At 36.6% G+C, this 14,781-nt stretch overlaps 1 protein-coding gene across 1 annotated transcript in view; it reads left to right on the top strand.

The window, feature by feature from the left end:
- The window catches only part of LOC113928535 (translation initiation factor IF-2-like), a 43,152-nt gene extending 31,570 nt beyond the window's left edge, over nt 1–11,582 (top strand). Inside the window, exon 3 of the mRNA XM_027604410.2 lies at nt 11,517–11,582. The gene's annotated coding sequence lies outside the window, so the exon portion shown is untranslated. The remainder of the gene's footprint in view (nt 1–11,516) is intronic.
- The last annotated feature ends 3,199 nt before the right edge of the window (nt 11,583–14,781 follow it).

The following is a 14,781-nucleotide window of genomic DNA, read 5'->3' as shown; positions in this document are numbered from 1 at the left end:
TATATAAACAGAACTAAAACTAAACAATGTGGTATTATGTCAGAGGATAGAGCATAGATATTATTCAAGTTGATGAAGTGAAGTAAACACCAATAGGAATTGGGAGGTGATAAAAGGGAGACAAGAGGAAGTTTCTAAGCATGCTGGTTTCCTCTGTTTTTTACTAGGCAGTCAATCAACAATGACTAAACTTGACACGTGAAATTTAAAAAACCCACAGTGACTTCAAACTCGATTTTAATAATAGTTCCTCAAGTTAGAGTGATTTAAAAAGAAACCCTTAATATCTTTGGAAATCAAGAAACATTTATCCATTGATTCTTCTTTTAGCCACATTAGGACGTTTCATCTTTGTTAAATGCCACTGAAATTAACTTTATTTGAATTAGCCTGTGTAATCCCATCATAATATATTTTCTGTATCCAACCATCCTTTCAACTGTATATTTTTGTAAAGGGATGTCTGGGGTGATATTTACCCCAACGTAAAATATGATTTATGACCCTCTAAGATCTAAGCACCAGGGCAGGAAAATTTATTGGGTTTGTTCACTGCTAGATCTTCAGTTTCTAGAGCAGTGCCTGGCACAAAATAGGTGCTCAATGAAAATTTGTTGGGATTTTGAGGTGGGAATTGAGGTAATGTTTTTATTTCTACTTTCCTTATTACTTAAACTTTTTATATTGAGAATGTGTCATTTTAATAAAAAAGAAAAGAATTATTTTAAAAATTAAAGAGACGGTGAAGACAAAAGAGAACGTGAAATTGTTACGTGAGTATATGAATAGATTAATGAAACAGGATTAAAACTCCTGAAGCTATTTTATCCCATACACAGAAAAATTTCAAGATGAACTAGCATTAAATGAAGACAATGAATTTAAATATATTAAAAGAAAATATATTTTTCATAACCTTATGTAGGGAAATCCTTACTAAGTCAGACTCAGAAACCAGATAATGGAAATATTGGTAATTTTGAGTGTATAAAATTTAAAATTTTTGCAAGACAAAGTAAATCATAAAAAACTTAAAGCACTGACTACATGATACATATCAGATTTTAATATCTATATTATGTAAAAAGTATCCACAAATAAACGAGATGAACCAACTTGAAAATGAGCAAAGGATACGAACAAGCAGTTCATAGAATAAATAGCAATGACTATACAAATGACTAATAACTATGAAAATAAGAGCACATTTACTAGTAATGAGGAATATGCAAAATAAAAAAACTTTTTGCTCATTACATTGACAAAAATTAAAGTATGACAATGTCCAATGTGGATAGGATGTATGGACACGGGCAGTATCATACACTGTTAAAATAAGTATTGCCTTCTTTTAGGGTAACTTGTCAGCATCCATACAAATGTATTATTCATATACCTTTTATCAATCCCACCTAAGAAATATATCTACAGAAATACCTACACATAATAATAGCTAACATGAATTGTTTGCTTGCTGTGTGTGGGAATTTTCTGAATCCTCAACACTTATTTTCACAACAAGAACCTATGAAGGGAATACTATTATTATTTTACATATGAAGAAACTGAGGACTAGGGAGGTTTTCTACTTTTCCAAGGTCACACAGTAAGGAAGTGGCCCAGCTGGAATTAGAACACAGGACATTTGTCTCCAGAACCCATACTGTTAAATAATAATATATATGAAGACACATGTATAAGATGTTTATTAAAATTTGTTTGCAATTGTGAAAAAATAAAAACTATTGAAATATTCATTAAACAGGGACTAAAATTCACATGTATTCGTATGATATAATACTTTAAAACTTGAAAAGATTGGCATATTTCATGGAAATATATCCAAGACCTAATTAAATGTATAATGCAGGTCATGGTACAATACCTGTACACATAATCCCACTTATGTAAAAACAAAACATATAAATTTTATGCTATATATATTTACATTTATATATGCATATCTATAAAACTGCATATGTATAATCAGAAAATGGTCTGGCTGAATTTTACATCTAACTATTACTCCTGACAAGGGTAAGGGTCTGGGGCAGGAAGGTTTGAGATGTAAAGGTTGATTCTTCACTTGTAATTCTATTTATTTCTTCTTTTTTTTTTTTGAAATTTTACAATGAGATTGTGTGCTTATATATATTAAGTAAGTAATTTTAGAAAGAGTCAGATATCCATTATGTAAGTAATAAAAAGAAACAAACTACAATTTTGGAAAAGAATTCAACAAAATATAAACAGTAATTTTTGGTTGTATGTTCCTTTCTAAAATATTCAATTTTTCAATAATAAGTCTGTGTTAATTTTGCAATTAATTTTAGGTGAGGGGTAAAATTATATACAGTTGGTGACTATATCAGACTATATCAGACGCTCAACCAACTGAGCCATGCAGGCCCCCCTTTCAAACTTTTTAAAACACTTTCTTATAACAAGTATTTAAGTCATAACTTCAAACAACAATATTTACATAATCTGTGATTTTTTTTTTACCTTTAGCCAATACGCAGCTGTTAGATTTTTGCCTATTTTTCTTTGTATTTTTTTCTAAATTTTTTTTATTATGTTGTTAGTCACCATACATTACATCACTAATTTTTGATTTGTGTTCCATGATTCATTGTTGGCGTGTAACACCCAGGGCTCCATTCAACACGTGCCCTCCTTAATACCCATCACCAGGCTAACCCATCCCTCCACCCCCTCCCCTCTAGAACCCTCCGTTTGTTTCTCAGAGTCCATAGTCTCTCATGGTTCGTCTCCCCCTCAGATATTCCCCCCTTCATTTTTCCCTTCCTACTATCTTCTTTTTTTTTTTTTTTTAAACATATAATGTATTATTTGTTTCAGAGGTACAGGTCTGTGATTCATCAGTCTTACACAATTCACAGTGCTCACCATAGCACATACCCTCCCCAATGTCTATCACCCAGTGCCCCCATCCCTCCCACCCCCCACCACTCCAGTAACCCTCAGTTTGTTTCCTGAGATTAAGAATTCCTCATATCAGTGAGATCATATGATACTTGTCTTTCTCTGATTGACTTATTTCGCTTAGCATAATACCCTCTAGTTCTATCCACATGTTGCAAATGGCAGGAGTTCAGGGTGGTTGTTTTTTTTTTGATGGCTGCATAATATTCCATTTTGTGTGTGTGTGTGTGTGTGTGTGTGTGTGTGTGTGTGTGTGTGTGTGTGTGTGTATACCACATCTTCTTTATCCATTCATCTGTCGATGGACATCTTGGCTCTTTCCATAGTTTGGCTATTGTGGACATTGCTACTATAAACATTGGGGTGCATGTGTCCCTTCAGATCTCTACATTTGTATCTTTGGGGTAAATACCCAGTAGTGCAATTGCTGGGTCATAGGGTAGCTCTATTTTCAACTTTTTGAGGAACCTCCATACTGTTTTCCAGAGCAGCTGTACCAGTTTGCATTCCCACCAACAGTTAGGAGGGTTCCCCTTTCTCTGCATCCTTGCCAGCATCTATTTTTCCTGACTTACTAATTTTAGCCATTCTGACTGGTGTGAGGTGGTATCTCATTGAGGTTTTGATTTGGACTTCCCTGATGCCGAGTGATGTTGAGCACTTTTTCATGTGTCTGTTGGCCATTTGGATGTCTTTGGAAAAATGTCTGTTCATGTCTTGGATTATTTGTTCTTTTGGTGTTGAGTTTGATAAGTTATTTATAGATTTTGGATACTCGTCCTTTATCTGATATGTCATTTGCAAATATCTTCTCGCATTCTGTTGGTTGTCTTTTGGTTTTGTTGATTGTTTCCTTTCTGTGAATTTTGCCCATTTTCTGAGGTAAACTTTCCCCAAGTGTTTGCAAATTTATTATGAATTAAATACATATTAATTTGTATGAATTTTACTATTATACAGAAAAATGTATTTGTATATATAATTACAAATATTAAAATTTGCAGAATAACATTACTTTTTATAGAATAGAAAAATAGCAGTTTAAATGCTAAAATGTAAAGTTGCAGGAGATGACTCATATTTGGTAGACAAAATATAATTTAAATAAATCCCTAATAAATCATGTGTAATGCCAAATATTTTAAATTGAGGTTCAAAATTAATAGCTATACTTAAAATGTGAAATTAGTGATAGATGATATACAAACATTTGACAGAATAATTTATCTCAAAATGAACAATTAATTTATTTTTAAAAGCTGAATAAGAATTTAAATAATGTTTGAGCAAAGGATCCTCTGCCTTAAAGCATTGCCTTCTAACTTTTCAGGAAGCAAATAAAATTAAGTTTCACAATTTATGATTATTTTCCCATCTGTTCGGTTATAACTCTCCCCTTCTTGGTGGAGCAGAGGTGTCTGATAACTTCATCACTACCCTGGAGGGAATTCTTGCAATATAGGTGTTGACTGTAGCTTCTAGCACCCTTGCCTCCATAGTGAGATATATGTCCCCAAGAAGGGGTGCATACAATCAATTCGGTAGATAAATGGGGATATTAAACTTTACTTATGTTTAAAATATGTATTGACTGGTGATCCATATATATGGATCTGACTAAAATCAGATCTTTTGTCAGATATTCATACTTCATACACAGTATATGAGGTGTGACTGAAGAAAGAGTCCCAGAGTTGGAAGATTTTATACTGGTACTCACATTTGTGTAAAATTGTATTACCACACAATGCAGTTTATATGTTCTTAAATAGGTCATATGACTATATCTCATATATTATCTTAAATATTTATAATTAAAGGAGGTATTACTATGAACAGATTTTATACAATAAGAGAGCTTATACCTTATATCAGGAAAACATATTTATATCAGCTTGGGTTTAGAGCCTGCAGGGAAGGCTTACGTGCTATATCTGTATCTAGCAATGCAATCTTCTGGGCCTACAAGTGATAGAAAAGGGGAGCATGGCAGGAAATGAGAGAGAGAGCAAATGCAAAGTTGCATTATCAAGTTTGCAACCATAAGGATCAAATGCCGCAACTCAGTCTCATGGGGTCAACTTCCATGAGACTGTATAAAGGACTTCACCTTGCTTTGATTGTCCGTTGGGAAGAGAAATGGAGAAGTAATAATCTTCTGGCCCCCTTCTGTTAATCAAAGATTGTGATGGTTAATTTTATCTGTCAACTCAAGTGAGCTACCAGATGCTTGGATATCTAGTTAAACATTGTTCTGGGTGTGTCTGTGAAGGTGTTTCTGGAAGAAATCAGCATTTGAATTAGTAGAATGATTACAGCAGACTGTCCTGCCCAGCGTGGGTGGGCACTGTACAATCTGCAGGGCCAGAAGGCAACAAAAAGGCAGAGAGCTGCCTGACTGCTTGAGCAGAGACACTGATCTACCACCATTGGTGCTCTTGGTTCTCAGGCCTTCAGACTTGGACTGGAATCTACACCCTTGGTTCTCTAGCTCTAGGATTTCAAACCACACCATTGGCTTTCCTGGGTGTCCAGCTTGCAAATGGCAGATTTATGGAACCTCCTAGCCTCCGTATCACGTAAGCCAATATCTTAGTAAATCTCATTTTAACATACACACACACACACACACATAATATGTATATATATATGTATATATATATATATATATATATACACATACATATATACATACACACACACACATATCCTGTTAATTTGTTTCTCTGGAGAACCTGAACTAAAATAAAGGTTCACCCTGTGGGGCTTTAATTCTCTTGAGCTCTGGTCCTGTGGCCTTTTATGCTTCAACATCCAAGGCGAATCCCAGGGCTGGAGGAGAAGTGTCGTTAAATTGTACCCGTATGAATTTGGTTGAAGTCCACAGAGTATGTTGCTGCTAGAATAAATGCATAGAGACCCCAGAGGCTGGTGAAGCCAAGATAAATAAATCATTTTCCATTACAAAAAGACAGTTGTTTCAGTGTGTATTTTACCTAGCAGCATTTTTTGAAGATGGGGGAGGGCTTATATTTAATCAGTTCCTTAAAGAAAAGAAAAATGGTATTTCATAGTAAGAAAGTAACATTTTTGGGGGCACCTGGGTAGCTTAGTCTCTTGGTTTGGCTCAGATCATGATCTCAGGATTGTGAGATCAAGTCCCACCTGGGCTCTGTGCTCAGCTTCCAATCTGCTCTCTCCCTCTCCATCTGCCCCTCCACTGGCTGGCATGCATGTGCACCCTCCAATAAATAAATAAATAAAATCTTATAAAGAAAAAAAAAAGAAGAAAGTAACATTTTTGAGAGAAATTTATGTTATGGGGAAAACATTTGAATATAAACATTTACAAAATTTTCAGCTTTATGCAATATCATAGCTACAAATGATTAGGTACAGCACCTATAAACACTCCCTTATTTACACACTTAAAAAGATAATTTTCTGGGGCACCTGGGTGGCTCAGTCATTAAGCGTCTGTGCCTTCAGCTCAGGTCATGATCCCAGGATCCTGGGATCCAGCCCTGCATCGGGCTCCCTGCTCACCGGGAAGCCTGCTTCTCCCTCTCCCACTCCCCCTACTTGTGTTCCCTCTCTCGTTGTCTCTCTCTCTGTCAAATAAATAAAATCTTAGAAAAAAAAGATAACTTTCCAACTTACTCAAAATTATCCAAATAAAGAATTTCAGTGAGTTTTAAATTCATTTGTTACAGACATAAAAATATTATACCTTTCAACTGCTTTAGGAATGATGATTGACATTAGGGTAAATTAAAATTTACCATATAAAAGTTGCTGACACCTTTGTATACTTGGTAGATGGGATTAGAAATAGGAATTTGGTAAATACAGTCAACAATATACTTCTTTCATTTGGATATAAATGTTTTTTTTTAAACATTGTTTTGTTTTGTTTTAAAGATTTTATTTATTTATTTGAGAGGGAGAGAATGAGAGATAGAGAGCACGAGAAGGAAGAGGGTCAGAGAGAGAAGCAGACTCCCCGCTGAGCAGGGATTCCCAATGCTGGACTCAATCCCGGGACTCCAGGATCATGACCTGAGCCGAAGGCAGTCGCTTAACCAACTGAGCCACCCAGGAGCCCTGGATATAAATGTTTTTGTAAGGTTTCTTATTCAATTAGAAAAGTCATGAAAATCATGTACTGAAATATACTAAACTTAGTACCGGACCTTCAAATCACTCAGTTACAAAATTTAAATCAGGATTTTAAAAAATAAAGTGCTTTCCATTGTAAAGTGTTTAATAATAATTTTCTAGTGAGAGCAAAAAGATTTTATAATATTAACAATAAAATGAAATAGTAGTTTTAAACAGTTTATTTCATTTAAATTTTCATCCTTTAAAATTTCTTTTGTAACAAATATCTTTAGAGTAGCATATATGTGTAATTTATAAATAAATATGGATATGCTCAAAATTCTTGATTGATAGGAATGTGTGATAAAAAAATGAAGACAGTTACTGCTGGAAATATCACTGATTAAAGAATAATATACATATTATTCTTTATAGAGCTATGCCACACTGTCTTTAGGACAATATCCTTATAAACTTAGCTGAACAGGTACTCTGTGGGTTCCCATCTAGTTTTACTACCTGTGACCCCTTCTTGGTGGTAATTCCTAGCTATCTTCCTAATCATTTTTCCTCATTTACTTAAGACTTCGACTACTGACTCACTGCCTTCCTGTACATCTTAATTCCTGTCATTGTTCTTAGTGATTGCAAGAACCGTGTGGATGAAATACACTAAACTTAAGCTTCTCTGTTCCTTGACCTCTCCTTCTTTACTCTCTTTCTCAGCTCCACCTTTGCCACCCACTCACATGAGCACTGGGATGTGTCATCACCGGGAAAGCAACCGGCCTTGATTTAAAGTATCCTACTTGGGGCACCTGGGTGGCTCAGTCGTTAAGCGTCTGCCTTCAGCTCAGGTCATGATCCCGGGGTCCTGGGATCGAGTCCCACATCGGGCTCCCTCCTGGGTGGGAAGCCTGCTTCTCCCTCTCCCTCTGCCCCTGCTTGTGTTCTCTTGCTGTGTCTCTCTCTGTCAAATAAATAAATAAAATCTTTAAAAAACAAAAATAAAGTATATCTTACTTTATGACCATCACCTCCTATTCTACATTACTCATTCTGGTCTTTCATTGCTGCAGATCGTTAACCCCATAGCAACCTCCAATCCACAGATCCCTCTCCTTGTGGGCACTTCAGTAGCTGAACATTGGTGGAAAGAACTATAATACTTGAAATTCATGACAAAACTTCAAATGTCCATTCAGTCATGGCTAGAACTCCTGTATGTCTTCCTAGTTCAAATCTTCTCTTCATCCTTAACACCCCTTCCCTGAGCTTAACTGAGAAACAGAAGGCATCAAAAGTTAACTTCTAAAATCTAACCAAATAGAACCTGTGCCCTGGGGCTATGGGGAAGGACCTACCCTGGTTTTATCAAATGCAAATCCTTCTAATTTTCTCTGGATTTAATCCCCTCTTGCGTTCTCACAGACCTGGGTCTGCAGCTCCTATACCTCATACCTCTCACCCTTTCTGCTGCACCACACCAATCAACATATCCAACATGTCCCATGTTAAAAAAAAAGAAGCACAAGGCTGTTGACCCCACATTCTAATCCAATGACCATTTCCACTCCTGTACTGAAACTCCTTTTGTCAAGGTCTCCCACAGTTTATGCATTGCCAAGACTACCTTCTCTGTCCTTCTCTCACTTGATGTCTCACAGTGTTTGATGCTACTAAACACACGCTCTTTGAAACCTTCTCTCTTCTCTTGGCTCTGTGATGTCACACTCTCCTGGTTTTTGTCTTACCTCACTGCTGCTCTGTCCCTTTGCCAAAGCTCAGAGCTAGCCCTCTTTCCAATTCTACCAGAACTTTCCCCTTAGGTGATCTCATTCAGTGGCATAGATTTAAGTGCCTTCTATATGCTAATGGTTCTCAAAATTAAATTTCTAGCCCAATGTCCAAAACTGAGCTTTTGATTTTCTTCACAAATCTGGTTTTCCGCTACTCCTCTTCATCTCGGTATTTGGCACCAGCATTCATCCATTTTCTTAAACAAAACTTCTCTTTCTGCAATTCCCCACATCCAATCCATCATCCATTTCTCCTGTTTCTACCACCAAAAAATATCTGATTTTGTCACTTCCCTCCATCTATACACAACCGTCCTAAATTAAACCACCATCATCTCTTTTCTGTACTATTTGAAATAGCTCCCCAACTGGTCTTCTTGCCTCCTTCCTTGTTCGTATTCAAAAATATTTTTTCACATAGCAATCAGAGTTATTTAAAAACATGAATCAGGCCATGTCATGTGTTCTTTAGACTCATTCAGCGGTTTCTCACTGTCTTAGAAATAGATCCATACTTCTTAGGTTGGCCTACAGGACTGTACAATATGGCTTCTTCCTACCTTTACAAAGTTGCTACATCATGTTCTCCCTTGCCAGTCCCAGTGGCCTCACTGCCATTTCTCAAATTCCCCAAGTGTTTTCTGACACCACTGCTTTTGCACTTCCTGTTCTCTTTGCCCACAAAACTCTCACCTCAACATTTTGCACAGCTAGCTCATTCTCATTCTGTAGGTCTCAGCTTAAATGTCATCTCCCCAGAGAGTTCTTCCTTGAACGTTCAAGACATACATATCTTGTACGTGGTTACTCTTTACTGCAACCCCCTCACAGTACTTAACATGATCTCTATATGGCTTTTTCATTTGTCTATTATTTCTAGTTGGCAAATGTACATTCTATGTAGATGGGACTGTGTCTTATTTATTAGGTACCTTTGGGATCTAATACAACATCTGGCACAAGATACATTCTCAATAAATATTTATGAAGAAATAAATGAAGACTTCTTTTTCCTTGGCTTTCTGGGTGCTACGCTGCTTTGTTTTTTTTCTCATTACTCTCCGATTCCCATTTCCTCATTTACCCTCTTATGACCATCTGCATTAGTCTGCTCAGGCTGCCATAACAAAATATCTACAGGCTTAAACAACAAGTCTATTTTCTCACAGTTCTGGAGGCTCAAAGTCTAAGATCAGGGTTTTAGGTGATTTGGTTTCTGGAGAGCTCTAGTCCTTGCTTCTAGATGGCTGCTTTCTCATTACGTCCTTCCCTGGCTTTTCCTCAGTGCGTGCTCAGAGAAGGGGAGGAAGAGTGAGTTCTCTGGGGTCTGTTCTTATGAGGACACGGATCCATTGGATCAGGGTTCCACTCTTATGACTTCACTTCAAGGTACTTCCTTAGTGGCCCCAAGTACAGCCACACTGGTGGTTAGGGCTGCAGCACATGAATTTCAGCGGGACATGAACATTCGGTTTATAACACTGTCTCCTCAATGATCTCATCTCTACTGATGAAGTTCATGCTCAGGCTGCTATACTGAACTCCTACCATGCATGTTTTTGCTAGATGTTATTTGACACTGTGCATCATTTTGTGTTGTTAGTACTATGTAGACATAAACCCTCACTCTGCGGTGATTTCCAGTTTGGTATATGCTCCCTTCCCCTTCTCCATACAGGGCCTTATCAGCAGTTATTCCATGTATATTTGCTGCTCAGTTGATTAAATCTAAATCTACATTCCCATTCATGAACTTTCACTCAAAATCAAATTTTTTATCTCTAGCTGCTGATTATACTTAGACTTGAATTATCCACTTTGGTCTCAAATTTGTTGTGTCCCAAACTTACCATTTGCTCAACTATCAGCAAACTTCCTCTTTCACTTTTTCTCTTTTCCTCTTTGTCACCAGCGTTACGTTCCCCTGACTATTCCAGCCTAACATTTTGGCAACACTATGACTCATTCATTATGTTTTCATCTGCTTTATCCAATTAACCACCAAACCGGTTATATTTCCTTTAACATCATGCATAAAACATTTCTCCCTCTGAAATCTTCCTGCCATTTAAAAAAAAAAATAACCTTTTTATCTTAGGATAGCCTTAGATTTACAGAAAAGTCACAAAAATAGAAGAGAATTCCATTATACTCTATACCCACTTCCCCTACTGTTAGCATCTTACATTGGTATGGCACAATGAATAAAACAATACTGAAGCATTATTATTAACTAAAATCCATACTTTATTCAGACTTCTAAATTTTTTACCTAATGCCTTTTCTGTTTCAGAATCTCATTCAGGATACCACATTACATTTAGTTATATCTCATTAGGCTCCTTTTGGCTGTGACAGTTTCTCAGACCTTACATATTGTTGATGACCCTGACAGTTTTAAGAAGTATTGTTCAGGTATCCTGGGCGTTTCCCTCCCTTGGGGTTTGTCTGAAGTTTTTCTCATAATTAGATGAAGATACTGAATGTTGAAGAGGAAGAGTACAGAGGGAAGGTACCATTCTTATCACATCATATCAAGAGTAGATGCCGTCAGAATGACTTATCACTGTTATTGTTAACCTTGATCATGTGACTGAGGTCGTCTTTGTCAAATTTCTCCACTGTGAAATTACTCTCTTTTCCCCCTTTCCATGCTACATTCTTTGGAAGGAAGTCACAATGTGCAGCCCACACTTAAGGATTGGGTAGTCATGCTCCTTCTCCTTGGAGATAGAGTAAGTATCTACAGAATTATTTGGAATTTTGCATGGAGATTTTTATGTATGTATGTATGTATGTATGTATGTATGTATTTATGTCAACATGGACCCATGGATATTCATTTTATACTTAGGGCTATAACAATACTATGTTACTTATTTGGTTGCTCAAATTGTTCCAGCTTTAACCACTGAGAAATCTTTCACTTAGATCCTATGTCCCTCTGGCATACCTCTTTTGTGTGTGTGTCTGTGTGTCTTTTAAACACTTCCTTATTTTCTGGCACTGCAGGATGCCCTAGGGTCATCTTGTATATTTCCTGTCTGAATTAGTTTCCTATTACTACTGTAAAAACTTTTATTTATTTTTATTTTATTTTATTTATTTATTTTTAAAGATTTTATTTATTTATTTGACAGAGAGAGAGATAGCGAGAGCAGGAACACAAGCAGAGGGAGTGGGAGAGGGAGAAGCTGAGCAGGGAGCCCGATGTAGGGCTCAATGCAGGGCTTGATCCCAGGATCATGGGATCATGACCTGAGCGGAAGGCAGAAGCTTAACGACTGAGCCACCCAGGCACCCCACTACTGTAAAAACTTAATACAAACTTAGTGGCTTTAAACGACACAAATTTGTTACCTTATAATTCCTTATAATTCTGGAGATCAGAATTCCAAGAGTTTAACACAAACTTGGTGGCTTTAAACAACACAAATTTGTTACTTTATAATACCTTATAATTTTGGAGGTCAAAATTCCAAGAGCTAATATTGGGATTTGGGCAGGCCTTCATTTCTTCTGGAGAATCTAGGGAAGAGTTTTTATTTTCCTTTTTTCCATTTTCTAGAGTCTGCTGGGCATCCTTGACTCACAGCCCCGTTTCTTCATCTTGAAAGCCAACAATGGCAGCTTGGTTCCTTTTCATGCTGCCATCTCTCTGCTTCTCCTCTTCTGCCTCCCCCTTCACATTTAAGAATCCTTCTGATTACATTGGGCCTACATGGAGAATCCATGATAATCTTCCTATACTAGAGTCAATTGATTAGCAACCTTAAACGCATCTCCTACATTAATTCCTTTTTGCCATTTAAAGTAACATATTCAGGGACACCTGGGTGGCTCAGTCAGTTAAACATCCAACTCTTTATTTCGGTTCAGCTCATGATCTCAGTTGTGAGACTGAGCCCCGTGTCAGGCTCATCGTTGAGCAGACAGCCTGCTAAAGATTCTCTCTCTCTCTCTCTCTCTGCCCCTATTCCTGCTCATGTTCTCTCTAAAATAAATAAATAAATAAATCTTTAAAAAAAATAAAATAACATATTCACAGATTCTGGGAATTCTAGCGTGTGGACATTTTTGGGCGGGGGAGGCATTATTCTTCCTATAGAATCAACCATTTCTCCAAGGACCGCTAGTTCCTTTATTGGAAACTGAGACTTGGACACTGGATGTGCCCACAGCTGCTGGAGTATTTTGCTTTTAGACTCTCTCAACTGACAGAGTAAGGAAATATGTATGGATGTGTATATATATATGTGTGTGTATATATATATGTGTATATATATATATGCCAGTTCATGTATATATGTATCTACAAATATTTTTATATGTATCCCTCTGCATCTATATTAAATGCAATGTGAGCTCAAAGCAATATATCCAGTTCTAATCTAGCATCTGCCCTTTTTTTGAATCCAGCCTTAGGCACTGTAAGTATAAGTTACTCTAAAGCTTCCTGACTGAACAGTTGCCTTGGCTCTTTGTCTTATTTACTGAAGCACTAGCAGATCAATTTTCCTTAAGGACCACTTTTATCAAGGAACCATGCTTAGAAACACCTAACAGTATTCCATTCAACAACAATTTGTCCATGGTTTAGACAAAAATCTACAAAGCCCCCCCCCCCTTTTTTTTAAGGTTTTAATGTTAGAGAGAGAGCATAAGCAGGGAGAGCGGCAGGCAGAGGGACAGGGAGGCAGAGTAAGAAGCAGACTCCCAGGCTGAGCAAGGGCTCAATCGCAGGAGTCTGCAATCATGACCAGAGCTGAAGACAGATGCTTAACTGACTGAGCCACCCAGGTGCCCCAGTATGTTTAATTCTCTCTTGCCATGTTAACACAATATTGTCCCTGGTTCTGGGGATTAGGATGTGAACATCTTCAGGGGGGCATTATTCTGCTTAACACAATAGGTTGGGGTGGGGAAGCCCCGGATTGAGGGTGGGGGCTGGACTTTTAACAATCATTCCAGCTGATTCTAATAAAAACAGTCAAAACACACTCTGAGAAACACTCCTCTCGATATTTAAGTGTAACATGTATATTTGTTCAATTTTGAAACTCAAACACAGTAGAGTTGGTTTAAACAAAAAGCATAGTTATCTAGCAAGAACTGTTCACAAAAGGAATAGAGGTATTGGTAGATTACTTGGTTTTTGTAGGGGTTATATTCAAAGGTGCTGCAGGGTGGAAATATAGTTTATAATTAATTTAAAAAAATATTTTAAGCCTGAGTACCAAATATCAGGAAAACAACTAGAATATAATTTAAGATAGGAAAAGAAAATCTTTACTCAGTTGTAACACTATACTTGGCTAAATGTTCTTTATTCTTTGATTGGTCCAATTTATTTCCACATACACATATTACTTACACCACCACATCCCCCATAGCTATGACATATATGAGACATCCTGAAGTACTCTTCCCTATCTCCTAAAACCTATCACTGTGCTAAGAGTCCCTGATCCCTTAATATATATTATTGAGAAGATTAGATTTGTTGAGAGTTATATTACTTATAAGGATAAATTCAGCTGTTTTGTTGTGCAGTTTATTCTACTTTAATAGTATTTTGAAACCCTGTCTAATTTTGCATAGCCTGTTTATTGGTCTATTGCTCATAAGTCATATTTTATCAAAGCTCAAGAAAAATTACTTTAAAAATTTTTGAAGTGGCTGTGAGATTTAGTAAGAGATGAATGTTGACAATAAGCATAAGACTTTTGAAGAGTAGGTTTCATCAGTTTAGTTTCCCTATTTAAAATACAAAATATTTAAATCTACTTATATGCTTAATTTTTCTAAAGCAAAGTACTTTTTAGAGCTCAAGTATGGAAAAGCTATTCACAGTATTATGTGGGAGAATAGAGAACTTTAGAGAACTATGAAGTTTTAATAAATGAGCATGTGAATTAGTTAAACTAATATTTAG

This window comes from Zalophus californianus, chromosome 5 (assembly GCF_009762305.2).
Source record: "Zalophus californianus isolate mZalCal1 chromosome 5, mZalCal1.pri.v2, whole genome shotgun sequence".
In the NCBI taxonomy this organism is placed as follows: Eukaryota; Metazoa; Chordata; class Mammalia; order Carnivora; family Otariidae; genus Zalophus; species Zalophus californianus.
The sequence above is the reverse complement of the archived record's forward strand: the minus strand, read 5'-3'. Positions and strand labels throughout refer to the sequence as shown.